We start from the raw sequence: 20,101 nt of genomic DNA, 5'->3' as shown, positions 1-20,101 counted from the left end.
ATTTCTGGTTCATGATGTCAGAATTTCCAGGTATATTGTAATGGATGTGTGAATGCTCTCTTCATTGGCAAAATTCTGTAACGTCCTTGCCTGTATGAACAACACTTTTTTGAATTTACTGGTAAAGTAGTTCTGAAAATGTTCTGGTTATTTATCGTTATCACTGTTTGCAAGGGGCTAAAGACTAACAAAGCATTCCAAACTGGATATATCACATAAGGACACTACACAGTGAAAACAGTCATAGCCACCATATTGAAGTGTCTTTCAGTTGTGCTCAATACAGGCTACTTCAAAAGGCCCTTCGGATTGAAAGAGTGCAAAATTTGGGAAATATGGGAAATGGGAAAACACAAGTATTTTACGTTTTGCCAGTTTAGTGGCTAATTTGAGTTCAGTCTTACAAAATTTTATGATTTTAAAAAGGAAGCGTGGCACCTAACCCCACCCCTAACCCCAGCCGTCATTGGGGGGTGAGCAAGTTGTACTAAATCGAATTAGAATTAGATCGTACGAATTCATACTAATTAGCTACTAAATTAAAAAGTTACGAATTGCCGTGCGATTGTGTTCTAAATTTGATATGCTAAAATATATTTTTTAGAATATCATGTAATCAAGATTTGTTTCATTTCAGGGAAAAGTTTTATTGTTGCATAAAACTTATCAAACATTTTAATAATGTAAACAATAATAAATAAATGTCATCACCATTTTGTGCAACTAGTAGAATTTCATCAACATAAAAAAAATGAGTGTAGTTCTTTTTTTTTCACTTGTCTGCTGTCTTATTGCTTTCTTGGTTATTTACTATTTTTGCAGTAAAATCCTTATAGATTTTTGGACAAAACCAAAATGTCCACTCTGCTTGCTTTAAAAGATGCACACTGAGTACATTTACATGGACACCAATAATCCGATTTTAATGTGATTAAGACAATACTCTAAATTAAGTCTACAATGAAAAAAGAAATTTTGGGTCAACAACACACTTCCACCAGTCTGTGCATCCAATACCTCAGTTTGTCACGCAGAGTCAGTCTTGAATGATTCCTTGGTTTTTAACGAACCTTTTATGTGACTCGAGAACAATGAGTCCTCTCAAGGAGTGATTCGTTTATTCGCACATGCACACATTTGTGCAGGTACGGTAGAGGATTAATTAATTTTTCAAGTCCCCTATCGGGCTTGAGTCGTTCGTTCTTCACATGAGAGACAGAAGCCAGTCATATGCATTTAGAGCCAAAAAAAGATTTGATCCATTCATTTCTTGAGTTCTTGGTTTTGTGTCATCTCTTTACATACTGTCACATGATGAACAAACGACTCAAAAACCTGAAACTCGAAAGGTACACTATGGGTGTTTCCGGCTCAGACTGTAAGCTTTTTATTCATTATTTTATTTTATTTTATTATTATTTTTTCTTATTGGTTTCAAAAACAGTTGTAATGTAATGTGTTATATAGCGCATTTATTGTGTATGGCCATACACCCAAGGAGCTTCACATTCATGAGGGGGGTCTCTCCACACCACCATCAGTGTGCAGCATCCACTTGGATGATGGACAACGGCGCCAGTGCACTCACAACACACCAGCTATAGGTGGAGTAGAGAGACCCTGATAGAGCCAATTTGGTGGATGGGGATAATTGGGAGGCCATGATCGTAAGGGCCGATTGAGGGACTTCGGCCAGGACACCAGGGTAAAACCCCCACTCCCCTAGTTCCGTGGGATTTTTAATGACCACAGATAGTCAGGACCTCTGTTTAAAATCTTATCCAAAAGACAGCACCCACTGACAGTGTCCCGTTCACTTTTACTGCGATATTAGGACTCAGTAGACACAGGTTAAGCACCCTCTACTGGCCTGTCTAACACCACTTCCAACAGCAACCTAGTGTTCCCATGTGGCCTCCCACCCATGTACTGACCAGGCTCAGCCCTGCTTGGCTTCCATGAGTAACCAGTCTTGGGCTGCAGGATGATATGGCTGGTGCAATCAGTAAACAATAGATTGCAGAATTTTAGAAAATTAGAAAAAACTGAGATGCTGTTACAATCTGCACAATACATTTTAAAGAAGAGAAAAAAAATGAAAACATAAATTGAATAAAGTAAAAAAGAAACCGGAGGGGAAATTATATAAGGTTGTACATTAAAAGCCATTTTTATTTTTTATTGGTTAAGCCTCAGGTAAAGTGTTACCATTTTTCTACCTCAGAAAGTTTATTTATTCAGCTGTACTTTTGTTTCTCTGAGCACTCATGCAAAATTAATGTTAAGTGTGATGAAATAAAAGCAAAAGCTCTCTATGAAATCTCACACAAGTGTTTAAAAGAGGTGCTTTTCAATGCAAATATCAGGTAAAAACAGGATCAATGATCCCCTGATGTGTCCTCATTTCCCTACAGCAATGCATTATGGGTAATCCATTATGCTTAAAAATGTAATTGTTTCGAAATAACGCACTGTTTTTGAGTGTAATGAAACATTAAGACTGTATCTAGTTTTAATGCAGTGCAATTAGCGCCTTTTTAATGTATAATACTTTCCCTGTTAGCTTTCTCATGTATATATATTGCGGATATGTTCTCACATTAAGCAGCAGGATGAAGTTGTTTCATTTCTTTCACCGAGCAAATGCATTCACCTTTGGGCAACTCTTGGCATCATAATTTACTATTTCCTCTGTATTCAATTTCTCTGGCAGCCATATTGTAAATTAGCTTTCTTACGTAACCTCATAACTGTTTTAATGGCCGCATCTCCCTAATTCTGCATTGATATTATTCATGTTCTCTCTTATTCGCTCCCATTGTGATCCCTAATCTGGCAATTCATCTCAACTGGCTGAGCCCCATTTTCTATGCTCATATGTGCATTTACTGTCTCTCCTTATTTAAATAATCACTCGAATGTCAGAACACATTATGACTTTTTATCAGATGAAAAAAAAACCTTTTGTCTTGCTTGTTGGATGGCAAAAATTAAACCATAGATCAATGTTTAACAATTTAAAATGTTTCAAATGAGAATGTCTGAAGTTCTGTTATTTTTGACCTTTGGTAAAATCATAATTGTTTAACATCTCAAAATCTGGAGAAAGTCATTATCATTATTGTTTTTTGAAAAATTGACCATCTCGTCCTGATTCTTAAAGGTGAACGGTTCGATTTATGTATTCTAGCAGCAACAAAACAGTGTTGCAAAACACTGACCAGACAGAAAATGTAAGAGTTGACCTCCTGTGTGCTTTTGTTATACTTTTTATTTCCAAAATGTTTAATCGGGCACTATCCTGTTTTCGAATGTTTAAACAAACTGCTATTACTGCCTTCAAACTCACGCTATCCATTTGAAAGGCAGTGCATTGGTTTTCTCTGCTTGTTAGTGTATTTACAATATGAACAAAACATTTGAACAACATATTTTAGGGTATATTTTTACATGACACTTACACGGAGGAGTTGCAACTTTGAACTCTCATTTTTATGCCCCCCAAACATCATTAGCATGCAAACAAACAACCTAAATGTATAATGTGTTTTTAGTTTATGTTGTGCAAACATCCCATTAGGGTTTTTTTTTACAGTGGGTTCAGATTGTGATGATGTTTCTTGATAGGGGTCATAAAAATTGGACTTACTGTATCATAAATGTAGTCCTTAAATCATGTTTAAATGTAGCAAAAATATAATATCAGTTCTTTTCTCTTTTTTCTATGGTCAATGATGGTCAAAAATTTTAAACATTGGAATTTTAATTTGGACCCTTCCTAAAATAAATAAATGAATAAATAATGCTTGTTCAAATTTAATATCTTAATAATAGTAATTAAAATAATAGCAATGATAATACCATACTTTGCATATATTACATGAAGAGGAAAGCTTGTTGACAGTAAATGCGTGAGAGAAATTTGAGATCTTAAAAAGTGTACACAGTGGCCTTTTGTGGATTCGCAAACAACAAAACAATGCAAAAAATATGTGTCAATTGTATTATGTAAAAACAATGAAAATTACTTGCATTATCATGTATTATTGTTATCCATTTAAAACAGCAACTTTAAAGGTGCAATATGTGATTGTCTTCAGAAACTTTTTTTGTTGTGCTTGTTAAAAGTCTCTTTACGGTCCAATAGTAATGAATAAGGTAAATGATGTAAATGTGTTTATATGTATTTTTATTTTCGGGGTAAGGCATAAAACTAAAAAATGTTCATTCAATTAAATATTGTCGGGCCGACATCACCCATAATTCCGATAAATAGCTCAAACTATCTGTCAGCAAATGTAGATCTCTTCAGCGCATCTCTGTTCACTCAAGCCTGCATGCACGTCACATGTTCTCGTGCAGATGAGACAATCACAGTCGCGGTAAAATCAAATGCTGAATTGAAACTTTTTAAAATCCCTATTTAACATTGGAGTTACTTTTGCATGCTGGAGGAAGGATAACACCATGGCTGAAGTATTTCTGTTAGGCAGGTAATGTTCTGTTTTAAAACTATTTTAGTCCCCCAAAGCTGATGTAGATTGTGTTGTGAATGGGTTATATCTGCACAGAAGTGTTGTTCAGCCACTAAAATCTTCTGGTGAAAAATCGATGTGACTGCTTTCAGTTTCATAAGGGATCGTTTACAGCATTGATAATGTAGATTTCTATTTAATTTAACAACAAAACATCAGTAAATAGCGCTATTCTGCATAGCCTGCTTTACTGAGCTGAAATTGCTTTAACATTCACATTGGTTTATCTTTGAACAATGACAGCCTCCCTATACTGTTGATCATGCTATTTTTAATATAATAAGTAATAAGTGTAATTCCAGTATGCCGCCGGCCAACAACTAACTTCATTTCTAACTGGTGAATGACATGAACTAGTGTTGGGTTGTCTGTTGTCATATCGCGGTCTGCACGTTCGCGATTTCAGGAGTCATGGCTTTGAAACACAGTCCCTCCCCTGCCGTCCAAAGATAATATGCTAACCGGTTAGCATTTTGGCAGATCACCTACTGCACCTTTAATTTCACTATGTTGATTCAACAAAACATTGTTTAAAATAACCTGTGGCCAAAACGGCAATTTAATTGTGTGGATGTTTTATGGTGTAGTTTAGTTTATTTAAAAATAAGGTATTTTAAAGGTATAAATAATATATACATTTGTTGTTCTTCTGTATTTTGCAAATGCTTGCTCCAATGTTTTATCATTTTTAAAGGACATACATTCAAAAATGCAAATTGTTAGGTTAAGGTTAGGACTAGGGTCAGGTAGAATAGTTGGTCCCACTTTATATTAAGTGTCCTTAACTACTATGTACCTACATCAAAAAATAATTACAATGTACCTATTGTGTTTATAATGTATTTGAGAACACTTGTGGAGCTTTTGAGTTGGGATAGAGGTTGGGTTGTGGACAGGTTTGGTGGCATGGGTAGGTTTTAGGGTGGGTTAAGGTGTAAGGGATGGTCAACAGTGTATTTACAAATGTAGTAACAAAAGTTAATTACAAATGTAATTACATATATGTATTAATCAAGCATAAGTACACAGTAAATACATGTATTTACACAAGTACATTGTAACAAGCTATTAATTCCTGTGTAAGTACATATTAGTTTTGGCCACAATATAAAGTGGGACCGAATAGTTGAAACACTAGAATGTCTGCTTGGGCTCCATCAATATAAACTAAGCAAAATAATAGCCAGCCAATCTACCCTTACCAAAATTAACCATGGCTTTAATGAAGTAAAAGTTTTGGAATATTAATTTCCATTTGCATAACCACAGTTTTTGTACAAATACCAAGGTTAAACTATAGTAAGTGTATAGCAAAACCATATAAAAAAGAAAAATAAGGCAATTTGGATTCATTTAAAATAAAATCCTTGTTTTTTGTGAGGACCCTAATGACTGCTAATTTACCAAGTAGTTGCAAAGTACAGTTTGTGGATTGTCTAATATAAAGAATTGAAATAAAATCTTTCCAATGTTCTAAAAGTTATTTCTTTCTCATAATCATGAACTCTTTTGCCTCTTTTTTTAATAGACAGCAGTTTGTAAATGCCTGCAAACTGGACTTCATTCTTCATTAGTAACCCATACTAGTTCCTTTGATTTGCAGTAGACAACAGCATGGACGTTAGCGAGCATAGCTAATGTTTTTCCCCTATGACTCTTCTATAAGCAAGAGAGCAGAACAACAGCTCTTCTCTCAGCGTCCCACAAGCCTCACTCAGCCTATCTCACTCAACACTATCTTGAGGAGGGTCCTTGGCCTCTGGTATTTACCTGAGGGATGGAAACCTTATCAGGTGTTGCTGAGTTAGCACTCTCCAACCGCTGGGGAGAGCTCACAGGTTAGCTTGATTAGCTCTCAGCGGAGGAGAGGTCAAGGGAAGCCATATCACGTTACCTTTAGGAGGGAAACAAGAACAAAAGAGTTCACTCTGTGGCAAATGAGAGTCGCTGTCAGTTAATGAGGGCGTATTAGTCTGATGCCGAGAGCAGTCCCAATTTTCTTTTCTTTTCTTTCCGTTTTTTTTTTTTTTTTTGGAAAAGAACCAGCGTGATACCTGCCCTTGTTTTAATTGGTCAAGGTGTTTCACAGTAATCCATTCAGAGCTGAAGGCCAGCAGAGGGTTGTAAGCTTCATTCAGGCCCACAATAGAGGCGATAAAGCAGGATTCAACCCCTGTTTTAATCCAATTAGAGAGTTCTCAAATGCCCCAAAACAGAGGTTCAGTGTTTCTTGCAGAAGTTACTTAGTGGACATACTGACTTGAAGAAAGAAAGGATAAGCACTGTTAAAAAACAAGTCCACTCCCTTGATCTTTACTAGAGTTGCTGTTTGATGTTGTGCTGATCCAGGTCTTTGTGTTAGTAGTTACAAAAGTAAAAGAGGGGCTTTTTATATAATAGACCCAGAGCAATATGAAATCCATAAATCCAAGGGTAGTCACAGCATTAATGTGGAGTAGATGAAAGTTATTTTTAACACAGTCCTGCCTGACCCTAAATAATCTTAGACCAAACAAGCAGGTTAATTAATTCTTAGAGGTGAGCATTAATAAATTATTTGTAAACATTAGAAAAAAACAAACAAACATATATTTTAAAACTTTAATTTTTATTATTTATTTTTCTTTATGCTTGAAGGTTATATATAAAATGCTTGTGCACTACAAATTACAGTGTAATTCATTCTTTTTCAAATGAATTCATTTTTTTGGATGAGAAAATCTTTTATTGATGCTTATGATTGTGATTTGATATTTTTTTTCATTATTTACATATTCAAATTGCTTTATGAGACCTTATGTTCTCTGACAGAATTCGATGTAAATATGTACAGAGAAAAATTATGTTGGGGTAACTAAAAAAGTGTTAATTGGGACAACTAGACAAAATTAAGGTGTGTTAACTTGAAAAAAAATGTTATAAGAACTAGAATATTAAGGTAATAAATTGAGGTAAATTAAGAGGACTAGAAAAAATAAGTTTTGACAACTGGAAAAAGTTAAGTTGGTGCACTAGAAAAATTAGTTTGCAAGAACTAGAAAAAAAAATGGTGAAGTCATGAGAACTAAGCTATTATTAACAGCTTAATAGCTTAGCAAAAAATAAGCTATTATTTTGTATCAAAATTATGTTGATACAATTTGAAAAATTTATTGGGACAACTAGAAAAATTAAGGTGCATTAGCTTGGAAAACAGTTATATGAACTAGAAAAATTAAGTTGTTGGGGTAGAAAATTTTTATTGTTGGGGTAGCTACAAAAATTGTCAGGGTAACTAGAAAAAATAAGCTAAGATGACTTATTTTAAGCCCATATAAAATTGACTTTGGGCAACTCCAAAAAAAAAAGTTAAGTTGGGACAACTAGAAAAATTAAGGTGCATTAGCTTGGAAAATAGTTATATGAACTAGAAAAATTAAGTTGTTGGGGTAGAAAAATTTAATTGTGGGGGTAGCTACAAAAAATGTCTGGGTAACTAGAAAAAAAGTAAGCTAAAATGACTTATTTTAAGCCCTTTTAAAATTGAGTTTGGGCAACTCGAAAAAAAAAATTAAGTTGGGACAACTAGAAAAATTAAGCTGGCTCAACTAAAATAATTTAGTTGACGCAACTAGAAAAACTAGGTTGCGTTAGTTTGAAAAAAGTTATATTCACTAGAATATTTAAAATAAAATAGAATAGAATAAAAAAATAAGTTAAAAAATAAATTGAGGTACTGGAATTTTTTTGTTGGGGCAGCTAGAAAAATTTGCCAGGATAACAAGAAAAAATAAGCTAAGAAAACTAGTTGCAAGAACAAGAAACATTTAAATGATGCTGCTAGATAAATTAAGTTTAGGGAATTAGAAAAAAATAGAAGAAAGGTCAACTATGAGAACTACAAAAATTAGCTATCATTAACAATAACTTTTTTTTAAGTAATAAATCATGTTAGTAAAGAGTCTATACATGTTAGCAACATTAGATAATGTTGAAATAGGGTATAAGATTCCTAATTCTTGTAACAAATGCTTTGTTAGTGATGAATAATGTTTAAGAGTGCATGAACATGAATAAAGTTGAAGATTGTGTAGAAAGGAACCTGAGATATTGTTAATTATTTGTTCACAGAATTCAATTCAATTCAGCTTTATTTGTATAGCGCTTTTACAATGTGGATTGTGTCAAAGCTGCTTCACATAAATGGTCATAGTAACTGGAACACTGTAGTTCAGATTTTAGTGTTTAAGTTCAGTTCAGTTTAGCTCAGTTCAGTGTGATTTAAAATCATTACTGAGAGTTCAAACACTGACGAGCAAATTCATCGATGCGTAGCTCTACCAATCCTGAACCATGCGAGCCAGTGGTGACAGTCGAGAGGGAAAAAAAACTTCACCTGATAGGAGAGTGAAGAAAAAAACCTTGAGAGAACCAGACTCAATTGGGCCTCCGCTGGCCAAAAGTCTTGTGCAGAGCTTCAGTCACCGCGGTGGAGGCTGGAAGCTGGCCTCAGCCAAGACTCGTCTGTCCCTGGAGCGTCACTGTAATCAGACTCATGTTCTCCACTCCCCATGACCATCAGCGCAGCAGCAGCTCAGGATACGGCCTGGTCCTGGAATCTAATGTCTTAAACTAACATATTCCAACTTTTTAAAGTTTACATTAGCAAATATTTAGTAATGTGTTGTTCATTGTTTTTATCCATTATAAATACAATAATTTGCTCTATGTGTAAGTAAATATCAACTAATTAATCTGTTAATGTAAAGAGATGCATTATTCGAGTATGAAAGTGTCATGGTTGCAGGTTTGTGCGCTTTTCCGGAGTGTAAAAATAATAAATATTATTTTTGTTAACTCGCACTTGGATCCCTCTGAACTTTCATTATACGTGACAGAAAGTTTGTGCAGAAGTGTTGTTTATTGTTTACTAACGCAGTAGTTAAATTAAATTAATACAAGCATATTGTAAAGTGTTACCGTTAAAAGTCACTCTCCCAATTTGAACAGCACATTATCAGATTACTTGATTAGGTGTTAACATAATATTTTTTACAACACGTTACAGTAAAGCACACAAAAAGAAGCATTTTTTAGATTCATGGTCAAATGCCAGCTTGTTTGGAAACAGAGACCTGAATTGAGTTCAGCTCATTCGCCCTCAGAGCACGGGAAGGTGATCAAACAATGAAATTTAATCAGATCAGCTCTCCAGCCAAGCGCACATAAAAGCATTTCACCAATATTTCAGTAAAAGTTCAGTTCTATGAATATTAAAACAGCATATGATCCTTTTAATATTTCATAAAATCCACCTTAATAATGCAGAATGAATATTAGGCTTTTTTGTGCCTTGTGGATCTTCCCTTTTTGTGTCCTGCTCTGCTCTAAATTACATGAAACCATAAAATGAGGCATTATTCTCCAAAGGATTTTCTGACAGGCCTGCTTAAGGCGGCAAACAACGATTATTACATAGCATATAAAATAGACTTTCCTTATTATTCCGTATTGTAATTCCACAGTATCAATACATCAACTGTTGTCATTAATGGAAGCTTTTAATGTTGAATGTCGCAATTACATTTTCGCAAAACAAACGTTGTAATTATCTGCGTTTCATCACTTCAAAGGTGAATATTTTGTTTTCTCATTGTCGCACTGACATGAGGCCAATTAAATCGGCGTTTTGTAATTATTATTTTTCCTTCTGCGTTGCAAATTCCAGTTAAGATGGATCAAGATAAAGCACCACAGGCTTGTTTTAACAGAGGAAATGAGTCTAAGATCAGCAAAACTAATTTTAAAGAAACGGCAAACTTTCACGAATTCAAATTAACACCTTGCAGATGAGCAATGATGTCATTGGAGGGAAAATAATAAGGTCATTTTCATGTTCCTCAGAGCTGTTCCTGTCAACGTATTACACGGTGGAGGAAAATGGGATACTTTGACACACCAGAACATGTGCGGATGATAAAAGGGTGTCTTTCATTCCCGAGGATTGCCTGCGAGGGGTAAGAAGAGGTTTTAAAGTGTTTCTTTTTGATGTGGAGAAAAATCATGATTTACACCTGTCCATAAAAAGGTTGTTTTTCATGTAGTTGCTCTGGTCGGACAGCTCTGGTACATTATGAAAAACTTGCGATTCGATTCTGGCATTACAAATATGAGTTTATATGCGCACAGTATTTTATACCCTGATTTAATTCATTTCAGGCCTAATTACAGGGTGATATACACCTGGCACTCGCAGGCACTACCACATTCCAGTATTTTTAATGCTTTGGCTGAAGGATCAAAGCTGCTGCTTTTTGATGGTATTTGGCATCGGGAGATCTTGGCCGCTGCATAAATAAGATTAGAATGTGGCACATTAAAAAGTACTGCTCTTGATCTCGGTACAACAGTACATTCAGGGCTATTTCCTTAGTCAGGTCAGTATAAAACGTGAGGATTTTCAGAGTGTGTGCACCTGCCCACTTAGTTCTCCTCAAATCGTCTATTAAAAACATCAGTTTTCCTTTAAGCCTGTGGAAAAGTGTGAATAATGAGAATATCACATTGTTCGGGATTGAATGAGTGTTGTCGAATCCAAGTCTGTGAATGATCAATAGTGTTGCGGGTTTAAAGTTACTGCGATGTGCCACGATAACAGTAAATGCTGACACTTTTCACGCCAACTTGAGGAAAGTCCAACGCGAGTTTCAGGTTCAGCTACGGCTGCCAAAAGGCCAGATGCTGAATGCAATGAAACTCTTTCATTATGTGTGATTGCTGAAATAAAGCAGACGAGTGAATGAGAGATCAGCCAACAAAAACTCTGAATGGAGTAATGTGGCACATATTGTCCATACAGTATGTGAGGCTTGGGTTCCTAAGTGTGGGTATATTATGTTAAACTGTCCCTTTTTAAATTGCTTTTATGTGTTAGGATGTATTTTAGTAGTAGACTACATTTTATTTAAATGCTTTAGAGCTTCCTATATTAAATAAGATTACACTTCTACACTTTTCTTACACTAGATTGTGTCTTGTTTAATCATATATGTTTCCGAACAAAATAATAATGCTTATTATACATTTTGGAATGATGTCCTCACAGGAAGACTTTACTATTCGGGGAAAAAAGGTTCATTTTATAAGTCACCTTCAATTACACCTTAAACAACCCCCACCCCCCTTCATGTTAGCATCATCACACTACCCACATTTCCCAAATTTTTATGTAGTTTCAGATGTTGCATTCTTAATTTGTCGGGTTAAACTGCAGTTTGGCAATTTCACTTTCATTCAGGAACATTTCATGCATGCCCCATGACAAACAAGATATTGGATGCGAGGAACTGCTGGAAGAGATACCGCATGCCCTATGGGCGAAAAAATCCCTCCACATTTCTTAGTAGAATGCCAGACTTAGTAAGTACCGTGTGTTTATTGGCTATCCTGTCAAAAAATGCGGCAAAAATCCTACATGACGATAATAGTTTGGTTAAGGTATTTACATGTTTCCATTCAGAGAGCAGCATTTACAGCGGTTCTTTTAGCCCATAATAGTGTAGAGATATTAAAATACTGTGAACTTAGTAACTAAATCATTTTGACTAAGGCATGTCTTTAAAAACTGAAAGAGAACTTCTGACTATACTAATTAACTTTGCCATCTGAAAGAACATAAACAAAGAACACAGATCACACACTTACCAAATCCGTAGAGACAGGACAATCAACACGAACTGGAACTGCGTCTTTTTTTTGAAAGGAGACGAGTGGCAAATCCGGATTTCCCCATTTGCAGATGCAAAAAGCTCTTGGATAAAAAAATTTTCCTTACAAATATTTTTGTTGTGTGTTAGCAGACCACTGTAATCCTCGGTGCTCTCATTGTGAGAAAATAGAAATAAAACCTTTGTTGCGGCACATTTATAAACAACACTGACGATCGATGTTTCCGAATAATTCTTCTTGTTTATCTTGTTTTAATTACGGTTGGCAACTCAATGTGATGTCTCTCTGAACACTGTAACAGGTAAAAATAGTCTTCAAGCTATACATGCATATTAATAAAGTTAGACCTCATAAACAATAGAGCATGCTAATTGGTGTTCTGAAAAGACTTGGATCTCTTTCTCATGAATTAATGCTGAAAACTCAAAGACGTCATGTTGTACTGGCCAGTACAGACATCCAGTCTCCCACGCTGGAAAGGATGTCATAGCTGTAACGTAGCTTCAACATTTCATTTGAAACTAGAAACAATTGCTCAAAATAAACAACCAACTTATCATTTTTTTTATATATATATATGTAGTGTTTTTAGCAGTGTTGGACATGTATATGACTGTCAACATCTCAAAAATGTGTTTTGGTGTTTCATGACTCATTAAACAGTCTGGAGGAAGCCCTTTTAGCTTAGCCTAGCATAAATCATTGAATTGGATTAGACCAGGGGTGTCCAAACTCAGTCCTGGAGGGCCGGTGTCCTACATATTTTAGTTTTAACCCCAATTAAACACACATGGACCAGCTAATCAAGCTCTTTCTATGTATACTAGAAACTTTCAGGGAGGAGTGTTAAAGGAAGTTGAAGCTAAACTATGCTGGACACTGGAACTCCAGGACTAAGTTTGGACACCCCTAGATTATATTATTAGCATCTCACTTAAAAAATAATAATAATAAAAAAACATTAATAAAACAAGGAACTTTGCTGTTGTATCATGGCTGCTGCAGGCACAATTACAATACAATGTGCCTAAAAATATCCCCCTACTTGGTAAAAGGTTAACAGCGCTGCGTAATGTCATTACGCCTGCTGCAGCCATTGTACCCCTGCTAAAAAATCCAGCTTAAACCAGCCTAGGCTGGTTGGCTGGTTTTAGCTGGTCAACCAGGCTGGTTTTAGAGGGGTTTTGGCCACTTCCAGGCTGGTTTCCAGCCATTTTCAGCCTGGTCTTAGCTGGTCAGGCTGGAAAAAATGACCAGCTAAATCCAGCTAAAACCAGCTTGACCAGCCTAATCTGGTTTAAGCTGGATCTTTTAGCAGGGATGGCAGCAAAGTTTCTAAACTTATCTTAATTTAAATTAATAGCTAATTAAACATGTCAATAAGTAATACATTTTATTTTATATAAATAAATTTGTTATGCTGAATGAAAATGGAATATTATTCCACCCATGTATAGATATTGTATTTGCACAAAAGGTTTTTGAAACATTAAATAAACACCTCTTTGTCACCTTAGAATTAAAATCTAAATCTGTGTTTATTAAAATTTGCTCCTTGTCTGTTTTCTTTTAAAGTCTTTAAATTTGATATAAAGCCTTAAAGTGCAAATGCTTAATTTAATTCACGGGGCATATAATTTTATATATATTATTCAGTAATTAATATGAAGCATAAAAATGAATAAATATTACCATATTAATTACATTAAGTTAACATCTACACTGGACAAAATATTTAGCACAGCCTTGTATGCTTAATTTGAACAAGAAAAAATATTCATCCTAAAACATAAAATAAATCTCAAGCATCAACATATTGTTAAAACACCAATTTTATTTAAATTTTTAATTGTATTTCTTGAAAAGTATGAATGATCTGCCAGAAAGAACCTTATAATTCTAAGCGGAAAATTACTTTTTAAAATAAGAAGGTTCTATCTGCCCTTTTTTTTTTACTCCCAATTAGTAAATTTAATCAATTTTTGATCATTTACATTTAGAGTAAATTTAGGGTCTTTGTCATATTAAAGTATGAAAGAGAACTATTACACACATATTGCTTGCTATATGGAATGCAAAAACTGTGAAGCTCAATGTCTTAAAATCATTTAAAGCATATAAAACCTTATAATTCCAAGGTGAAGTCGTGTTCTTGACCCATGTACTCTACAAAACATCCGTTATTTGTGAATGCATCTTTACTAAAATTTTCTGTTCAGTGTCATATGATCCTTCAAAAAATAGCAGTTAGGGATTAGGTTGTACATAGCACTCCCTGTATCATCCTCTGGGACCACAAACCCCATCATATCTTGCATTCTTACACCAATTACAAGTTCACTTTGATTACAAACAGCTGAAGGGCATTATCAATAATTACATGGACTATAAATCCGCCACTCTTAAGTTCACGCGTTGCTGAGTCTTGTTAGTCTGTTCCTGCAATTCAAATCAGTTTACATTGTTTCGTTTTTTTGACACTTGGACTGATTAAACTGTTTTTTGATTGTTTGCCACCAATCTCGAGCCATCTCGAGTCCTAATGCCTTAGTAAAAGTGAAGGGAACATCATACTGTCAGTGGAGGTCGTCTGAGACGTTGAACCGAGATCCTGACTCTCTGTGGTCATTAAAAATCCTATAGCACTTCTTGTAAAGAGTAAGGGTCAGTGATGGCAAAAGTACACAAATTCTTTGCTCAAGTAGAAGTACAGATACTCATGTTTTAAACGACTTTGGTAAAAGTTGAAGTACTGACTACACTTTTGTACTCAAGTAAAAGTAAAGAAGTATGGCCTCAAAAATGTACTTAAGTAAAAAGTACCCATTACTACTACACATTTTAGTTTTACTAGGTAGGTAAATATACGGTCTCCTACATTTTATTGTTTTAGTACTAAATGTACAAATCTTTACAAAAAAAAAAACAACAACACTTTTTTCACGGTATTAAATTGAAAGATCAGAGAAATCCTGTGCAGTATGATCGTAAGTGGACAAAGTCTGTATACCTTAAGCATTTGAATGGCATATTTTTGAACTGAATTGTCTCTCTCTTGTTTACCTTTGATCTGACCAAACAAATTGTGTCATAACTGAGTAAACAGGTCAACATCAGTCATGTTAAATTCACCGTCTCCCTCTGTAGTCGTTATATCGTCAATCGTCATAAACTAGCCTACATACGGCGCGTGATAGCCTTGGTTGAAAAGGCCACACACTGCAGCACGCAGGAACAAAAAAAAAAAAAGACAGACTGCATCAAAAAGGCACTCAAATAGCGCAATGTCAAGAACTAATATAGATTGTGCCACCAAACACATGAAAATGAAAGTAACGAGCCTGATTTAAAAATGTAGGAAGTAGAAAGTTCTGATGTTTGTGTAAAAATGTAAGGAGTAAAAGTAAAAAAGTTGTCAGAAAAATAAGTAGTGGAGTAAAGTACTGATACGAGAAGAATCTACTTAAGTATTGTAACAAAGTATTTGTACTTAGTTATTTTCCATCTCTGGTAGGGGTGTAACCCCGGTGTCCTGGCCAAATTCCCTCCATCGGCCCTTACCCAACATGGCCTCCCAATCATCCCCATCCACTGAATTGGCTGTATTACTGTCTTTCCACTCCACCTATAGCAGGTGTGTGGTGAGCGCACTGGCACCATTGTCCAGTGGCTGCCTAAAAGGATGCTGCACACCGGTGGTGGTTGTGAAGCGCTTTGGGTGTATGGACATACACAATAAATGTGCTATATTAATACACACATAACATTTTTGTCTGTTGTACTGATTACCCTCTTGGGTCGTCTCTTTTACACTCTCAGAAAAAAAGGTACAATGAGGGTACAATTTTGTTCCTAGAGGGAACAAAATATAAAATTGTACCTTTAAAGGTCCCATATTGGTCCTTAGGGTACAATTTTGTACCCAAATGGGCTATAAAGGTACAAATGTCCAGATTTAGGTTTGAAAGGTACATTTTTGAACCTTTTATAGCACATTTGGATACAAAATTGTACCGTAAAGGACCAATTTGGCACCTTTAAAGGTACAATTATATATTTTGTTTCCCTATAAGAACAAAATTGTACCCTCAGCTCATGATAAGATCAAGACACTATATAACACTAATTTAAATGTATTAATACTAAACATTAACACTAAAATACATAATTTAAAAATAAAATAATAAATAGATTGATTGAATTAAATATTTTAATAATTAATTTTTTTTTTCATGTATTTAAATTACATTTTTTCTCAAAAATGTTAATAATTTAATTTATAATTGAATGTAATTTTAACCATTAAAAACGTAAATACTGGTCTTTGCTTACAGTTTAAGACCCTATAGTTTATGGGATGTAGAATAAGAACCATGCAGAGTGACAGCATCTTCATACAGGTGGTGATGTTGCTGTCTCTTTAAAAATTTGGCTTGTTGAGACGTTATATTAGTGTTTGTTACTGAGGCGGTCGGTCGAGTATGCTGGCTGTTTACACAGAACTTCGCACGCTTTTCAAAGAAAAGTCTATTTTGGAGTCCACACTTTTCAGGTAAGAATATTAATGATATATTTTCAGTCTCATTTTTACATGTGAAGCCGTGTTCTGTTGATTTTGTCTGACTCTCGGGTCTCGGCTTTCCCCCGCTTTAAGTGCTCCGGGCTGGCCTGCAGGATGGAGTTTGCTAAGATGTCTGCAGCTTATTAAAGAAGTTAATACAATGTGATATCGAAGTCACCGAGGGACATAACGTTATAGACGGTGAGTACTATATGCTGTTAGTTTTCTCTGTGTAAAAGTTCCCTTTGTCGCCTACGTTACGTATTCGCGCCTTGTATCTTACGTTACGTTACTGCTTTATTAATAAGCGTTGCCACGGCGGAATATAATCGCAACCCAAATAGCAAATTACACTCGGGCCAGTTGCGGCGGCAGAAGCGAGCCGACGCTGCCGTATCCGTGCACCGGAATCGGGCCGTGAGTAATGTGCGGTGTGGCCCGGAGCTCGCGCGACTGAAGTCTTCATATACCTTGATATAAAACCTTTTGTTATTAATACTGGAAATGTGTAATTATCGATAATGTTTTATATTTTGAGGCCGTTTTTCTAGCCACGGTTGACCGCTGAAATGTAATTTTAGACGGTTATATAAGTTACACCACCATTTTGTAAAGAAAAATCACAATTTTGTCACCGGCAAAGCAACTGATTATGTAAACGTGGCGTGTGTATGCTTGTACATGTCTTCGTTTCAGTGTCTAAGTTACATTAATGTTGAGTGTCCACAAACTCTCATATCCAGAATTGTTGGTGCTTTACTATCGTTTAACGTTACTTATGTTAATGTAGAATTATTAACATACCATGTTGTATAAATCGACGTTTTAAGTTATACTTTGTTCTTTAATGTAATAATTTGTCTCATCTGTTCTGAAACTGGTACCTTGAGCTATTTTACCTATTTTATTAATATCTTAAAATAAGTAAATAGTTATTGCTTTATCTTATTGCTTTCCAGAAGTTTTTGAAGTTTCCAATTGTCTTTCAGGACAAGATTGAACAACAGAATGCAGCCTAACAGCATCAGACCAATGAAGGCAAGTCATATGAAAGCATGGCTCAGTTACAAGATGTAAATATGTCTCATTATCTATACCATGGTTTTAATGGCTTACATACTATTTTAAATTTGTAGGTTTTTACTTACAAACAACAATAAATGTACACCCACATGTTTAAAATTATTTTCTAGGTATTCATCGAAAGATGAGAGATCAACTGAAGAATGCTATGGACCTGACTCTAAGGTACTCTTTCTAAACTTTCTCCACTTGATTAATATTATTAAATTCTAGCTTTGGATGGATTCATTCATATTTGTTTGTATGCCATATCTTATGTTCCAGGAATTGATTTTACAGCAGCACTTCTCATGTTGCCAGCCTTGTTAAGGGAGACACTTCAACATTTCGTTGTGCTCAGGTGCGTATGTTGTTTTCTGTTTAGTATATGCTCTGATAAATGCATTTTATAATGCTTGATATTCTTTATATTAGGATGACGCAGTGGGTAGTGCTGTCACCTTACAGCAAGAAGGTTGCTGGTTCGAGCCTCGGCTGGGTCAGTTGGCGTTTGTGTGAGGAGTTTGCATATTCTTCCAGTGTTCGTGAGGGTTTCCTCCAAGTGCTCCGGTTTCCCCACAAGTCCAAAGACATGCGCTATAGCTGAATTTGGTAAGCTTATTTGTCTGTAGTGTATAAATGTGTGTGTGAATAAGTGTGTCTGGATGTTTCGTAACACTGGGTTGCAGCTAGAAGGGCATCTGCTGCATAAAACATATGCTGGATAAGTTGGTGGTTCATTCCACTGTGGCAACCCCAGATTAATAAAGGGACTAAGCCGAAAAGAAATTGAATGAATGAATGAAATTTATATTAGTCTTTTAATCTGTGATACTTTTTTTTTTAATCAGTGAATATTAATTATTTTACTTTCTATGCATGTTGATTTTCTCTTCATCAGTGATAGAGTGACTGATATTAATGTAATTATTGCTATGTCATTTACAGTGAATCATCTTCACCACATCCAACAGTTCAAGTACAGGAGGAGGCCACCGACTGGACAACTGTGTTAACAAGACGAGTCACGGCAGTCTTCAGAGTTGATGGGATTGCGATTGGCCGGGCTGATGATGTGGACGAATATACATTTTTGACATATCCATCTTATTAGAAGAACACCTTGATGTTTCTGCAGTGGAATGTTTTGAATGAACGGTGGACGGTGACAAGCCTCGATCTACTCCAGTTACCAGAGTGATCAACCTTGTTTTTTTGTTTCTCTACATGCTCTTGGGATAATCACAATCATCAAGTTAATCCAGCACACTGCTATCATTCATGCATAAAGCAAATTTTTAAATAACTTGTCCTAATGACTATCAAAGAACATTTTCCAGATATGAGTTCCTTACATGTCATGTTTACCAAAAGCATAAACACATATTGTGTTACAACAAATTACAACTCCACTTGAGGATGATGAGGAGTAATCTACTGATGTTGAGGAAGAGGCTACTGATGTTTTTGATTTTCTGCACTGTTGAAGCAATTTATAGAGAAACATTGCCTTCATTCTGAAATTCAGAGAAAATGTTGATGACAAATTATTTATTATGACCGAGTATTCTGACTAAAGACAAACACTTTGGACTTTAAAAAGTGCAGTACTTGATGTAGCCTGTGTAATGTGTTTATAAATCTTAAACAGTATTCTTGTGGTCTTTGTATTAAGTGTAGATTATTTAGTTTTTATTTGTTATCTAAATTGTTCTTTTTACTGTTTTACATGTCTGCTTTATACTTGCTGTGTAATTTTATTTCTTAACACATTCAGTTGTGAGTTGCAATGAAATATTTCTACATTAGTAAATAAAAATGGACATCTGTGAACCAAAATATTTTATTTATTTATTTGTGCATGCTGTCACCAAAGGATCAAAATGCCTGGGTCAGTACCCTGAAAATACTATATAATATAAAAAGGTACATTTTTGTACCTTCAGTGTCTAGGGTACAAAATTGTCCCTTAAAGGGTACAAATGTAGCAGGTACAATTTTGTACCTTTAAATAGAGGTACAAATTTGTACCCTTAAGGGTACCACCCCAGTGACGGGCCATTTGTACCCTAAAAGGTACAATTTTGTACCATTTTTTCTGAGAGTGTATTGTGTTTGCTGGTTTTCCACCCATGCCTGTCTAACTACTCTTAATGAAGCTGCATTAGGATCCAACCTCTTGTCACTTTTTCCCTTCACAATTTGACATGTCACTAATTATGGAAATAAATACAGC

General features: G+C 35.2%; 1 long non-coding RNA gene across 1 annotated transcript; it reads left to right on the top strand.

The window, feature by feature from the left end:
• Positions 1-16,693: 16,693 nt before the first annotated feature.
• On the top strand, positions 16,694-19,701 carry LOC141378619 (uncharacterized). The gene is made up of 7 exons (XR_012393503.1): positions 16,694-16,794; positions 16,897-17,004; positions 17,793-17,876; positions 17,997-18,051; positions 18,151-18,226; positions 18,301-18,477; positions 18,814-19,701. It is a non-coding gene; the product is annotated as an uncharacterized lncRNA (long non-coding RNA).
• Positions 19,702-20,101: the final 400 nt, after the last annotated feature.

Source organism: Danio rerio, chromosome 17 (genome assembly GCF_049306965.1).
Source record: "Danio rerio strain Tuebingen ecotype United States chromosome 17, GRCz12tu, whole genome shotgun sequence".
NCBI classification, from domain to species: Eukaryota; Metazoa; Chordata; class Actinopteri; order Cypriniformes; family Danionidae; genus Danio; species Danio rerio.
Note: the sequence above shows the minus strand (reverse complement) of the source record. Positions and strands in the feature narration are given on the sequence as shown.